At 36.3% G+C, this 4,888-nt stretch overlaps 1 long non-coding RNA gene across 1 annotated transcript; it reads right to left on the reverse strand.

The window, feature by feature from the left end:
- Positions 1 to 2,364: 2,364 nt before the first annotated feature.
- LOC125498455 (uncharacterized) lies at positions 2,365 to 4,509 on the reverse strand. Its single transcript, XR_007275457.1, has 2 exons — positions 3,428 to 4,509; positions 2,365 to 2,648 (listed from the first exon to the last, which is right to left on the reverse strand). It is a non-coding gene; the product is annotated as an uncharacterized LOC125498455 (long non-coding RNA).
- Between the last annotated feature and the right edge of the window lie 379 nt (positions 4,510 to 4,888).

Consider the following 4,888-nt stretch of genomic DNA (forward strand, 5'->3'; position numbering starts at 1 on the left):
CCACCACAAAGCCATGATCCTTCCTCACATTAGTGAAGAGCTTTCATTAACAGACCCATTTTTGATTTGTTCTCCGATTCGGGGTGCCCATATATGCCCATGAATCTCGATTCCAATCCACCATTAATTCTCACCATCACATCAATATGATTCAAAGAAAATGATTTTAGAGAAACATCACAATCATTTGTCCACATTAAACATACTCCATTCCATCTTCTCCCTTCTCCATCACTTTCATCTACAAACACGCCCTTGAATTTGAGTTTAGTTTTCACTCTCTCCATCTCAGCATAAAATAGTTTTGTTTCTTGCAAAAAACCAAACGGGCTTTTCATGTAACACAATACGCCGAAGCGTATTGACTGTCGGCATGGTCCCAAGTCCCTGGCAGTTCCATGATAATATGTTACTCATTAATCACCAAGAGCCCAAAAATTAGGGCTCGTCACTATATCAAAATCATTTTCCACCACCTGAGTGTTTATAGGACTCACCTATAGCCCTATCTTCATTTTTATACCACACATCTCCCCTTCTATTAAATGCCCTCCTCAAGTTCCTCTTCTGTATTTTTCCTTCTCACTCCGAGCTTTATTTTTTCCCCACTCCCTTCATTTGTCCCCTCCCTCGACATACACTCCCTTAGAAAAGGCTCATCATCAGTGGCTACATCTTGAACCTCACTCACCTTGCTATAGGTCTCATGCACCACTACTCTTTCAATGTCTCTTCCTCCCCCATTATCATTGACCAACCCTTTATTTTCCTTTCCCCCAACCTCCTCAATGCAACATTTATCTAATTGCCCAACCACCTCATGGATTTTCTCCTTCACTCCCAAAGATGGTTTTTTTTGGCTTAGTGATGAATAAGGGTTTGGCACAGGTTTTTCTCTCCCAGTTTCACATTTCTTCCCTCCTCTACACTACTGCGTTTCCAAGGCAACACCTTCAACCAACTGCCATACTTAAGCCTCGGTTCTTCTTCCTCCCTACACTCTTTGTAATCTTTTAACCCATGCCCAAGCATCCCGCAAAAGAAGAAAAATAACGGGGGTCTATCATATTTTATGTCGCAAAAATCTTCTTCCCCCCTCTCATTTTAACATTAATCTTTTGTAATAGTGGTTTACGCACATCCACATTGACTCTAAGCCGAAGAGACTTAACTATACCAAGTGAACCAGAATATATAGCTTTGACAAAAACTCCCAACTCCTTCCCCATTGCTTCTACATTCACTTTATTGAGTCTCACCTTAAAGGGTAAATTGTAAATTCTATCCCACATAGGTAATTCAATCAAATTCATATCATATGTTTTTGTATTACCTTGGATGTCTCCAAAAAGAATCGCCTGTTTATCGAATGCTAAGGCTGGCCTTCCCCAACACGATGTGTATCCCTCCAATGGTGGAATTTAAATACAAACATATTCTCTCCAATGCTGCTAATGAACAACCCATGAATCGGTTGCCATACGTTCTTCATTGTGGTCATAAAGCCATTCACATTGATTGATCGTTTCATCCATATTTTTCCCACAAGCCCTAACTCAACTTAGGCGTCCATATTTTTTCGTCCAGATTATTCTCCAGATTGTCCTCGACTTTTTTTGAGTTTTTCGTTTTCGCCTTCTTTATTGCTACTATTACTTACAATTGTGATATCTCTCGTACCCAAACTCCCGAGTTGATTCTCTAGTGTGCGTGATATGGCAGCCATGGCAAGGCAGTCACGAATATTTCCACCATGGATTTAAGGTAAATAACATATAATCTTAAATTTATAAAATAAAAAAAAATCCCTTGCAATTGCACTAGTCTAAAACCTATGAAAGATTTCAAGTGCAGTAAAACTTGGGGAATAATTAAGCTACTTCTTATGGCAAGAAGCTAGTATTTTAAGAACTAATTTTGATTAAAACCTATAGTAATTGAATATCTTTTATCAGAAATCTATAAAATTTGGATATTAATTTCATAACCCCGTGAACGTTTTTCCAGAAACCCATCGAAGAGCAATCATCTTTTACCATTAATATTAGAATTATCCAAAGTTGACACGACACGAGACGAATACGAAAAGTGACAACACATGTTTCAATGTAACATCTCAACTTTCATGCATCCTTATTAAGTTAACTAATCAAGATTAGCAGCGGAAGACCTAGCTTAGTCGGCGCGTTACTCCCGTACATCTCACTTAAGGAAAATACAAGGCGATATTTAACCTTATCATATAGTAACTTTACTCTAATTCTTCACTTATATATATAAGAAACACTATAATAATTGAAGAACATTTTCTAGATATTTCGGTAGACTTCCTTTATAAATTTGACACCCCAAAATGGGAAAATATTTAGAAAACTTGTTACAACTAAAAATATTTCCAAATCCAAAACACAATGCTTTTGCGGAGTAGCAGCTGAAGAAAATCTGGAGCAACGTCGCTCATCCAGAATTAGGAATAAACCTAGAACATTAATTATTATCTATTACACAATGGAACGTACTCGCGTTGGAAAAATACAAATAAGCACATCGGATCCACCACATAATTGCTTCTATCTTGGAAAAGATGCTCCATAACTTCAACTTGAAACTATTGGAGTACTACCACCCACCAAGGGACAGGCCACAGTCTTCAAAAAACAAAACATTGACAGACATATCAGTACAACGCTGGGTAATTGTGATAGCCCGCTTTTTCGAGCTTCTAGCGAAAACACACTCAACAACCATAAACTAGAATTTAACTCTTGATAAGTTAACTCGCAGCAGAAAAATAACCATCAATTACACCAATAATTAAACTGAATTTCCGAAATGATATACAATGAAATATCAATAGCTAATCCTAAATTAAATATCTAATTACAACTTAATCCATTAATACATTTAACCTTAATCTTTCTCCACTTCCATCCCCGAGCTCTTACTACCAAACTTGCAAATTCAGGAAAGAAATACAAAACAAAGAAAATTCCAAAATGAGTGGAAAACTTGTAACCTTTACTTCAGCCCGTTATAAATATTTTATTTCAAATCATTTCCTTTCATTATAACACTGGTACAACTCATTTTCTTAAACAAATAAGTAGTAAGAATAGGATTTGGATAAACGCCACATCCAAAGTTCGTATCGAGCACAACAATACTACCCCCAACGTTCGTATAGAGCGTAGCCGACCATATCAGGTCAAAAGAGTAACCATACTCCACCATAATTTTCCCACTTTCTATTTTAAATTCAAGAACTAAGGCAACAAAACAATTGTGTATTCGTATTATTGAATAATGTTTCCACGATCAACACATTCTTAACTATAGCCATATTACGAACTTAAGTATCAAAAACAAAATAAAGAGATTCATAAACTGAAGGCCACGCGAAAATTATTTTACTGAACATAAAACTTACCTGAAACGCACTCCAATTCATTTATCTCCATCCAATAATTGAGAACCACTAAGCTTCCTTGATTGCGTCCAATTCCATATACCAGTTTCGACAATTCATGTACCTCACAATGATAACAATAATTAATAAATTCCTTGCTACATGAGAAACTAATCTAATTAACCTTTCTTAATACAACCTACTCTACTAACCTAACTAGCATTCTTTCAATGCCATGCAACGAGATTATCTCATAAATCATTCAATTTGAAACTCTATTTCACAAACAATTCTAATTCAGCAACACTAGCTACATCACTCATCTAACTTTCCCAATTCATAATCATAATTCTAAATTATAGAACTCAATCAACCAAGTTAACTAACCAATTTAACTAAAGAAATAAGAGGGTTATTAAAAACATTCCTCCTTTTCAGAATAACCACATCAGTATTGTCATCAGCAACACAACAATAACCACTATAACAATTCGATGACCCATTAACTATAAACCTCTACAACACTTATCAGTTAGACTAATACTCCATAATCAATTTTCTAATCATATTCAATGCTTAAAAACATGATAATATCCAATTTCAAGTAACTCATTAAACACGACAATTGAAGGAGCAAATTATATGCATAGTAAAGATAACACACGCACCAAATCAATAACAACAGCAGCACCGTGGCGGCAGAATCACCACATCCATAAAACAACAACTGCCCATCAACAACAACGCCAACATAATAACAACACCGGTCATCAGCGCACAACAACATAATAATAACGAACAAGAGGACAGGGGTGGAACAACGAGTAGGAGAGACAATACCGCCTACAAGAACAACGACAACATCACGACGGTTAATGGCAGCACAACAGTAACATGATACGGAAAGAGAAAGACGGGGCGGCAAGGGCGAGGCCGACAAACAATAGCTCCATCGAGCTTGGGGAATGCGTCGGCAAGAGGCGATGAGCTCAGGTGAGATGAAGGGAAACTACGGGAGATTGAGAGAGGGTTTGAGAGGGAAGCAGTGCATCGAGCGAGAGAAAGGAGTTTTTTGTTTCTTTGGGTTTTGATTTCCAACTAGAAAAGCCATAAGAAGACACAAGCGAAACCGAATAAACAAAATAAAACAACTTGGCTTCCTTTTTGGGCACATAGTACTCCACAAATTTTAAATAACCAAAAAACCAAAATATAAAATAGCAAAAACTTCATAAAGTTAAACAAATAAATATTTTACAAACAAGACAAAAATAAATATTCATACTCTTAATCTCAAATACAATAAGAATATTCGAAATATGATAAACCAAATAAATATAATTAGCATAGTAACAGCCCGATTCCCGAGCTGCTAGTTAATCACACTTAAGATTCACTAATCACAATCAACGCTTAATAAACCGTGAATGAAATATTTACTCGCAGCGGAAACATAACCTATAAAACGATTCCAGACTTGTG

Source organism: Beta vulgaris, chromosome 6 (assembly GCF_026745355.1).
Source record: "Beta vulgaris subsp. vulgaris cultivar EL10 chromosome 6, EL10.2, whole genome shotgun sequence".
Classification (NCBI taxonomy): Eukaryota; Viridiplantae; Streptophyta; class Magnoliopsida; order Caryophyllales; family Amaranthaceae; genus Beta; species Beta vulgaris.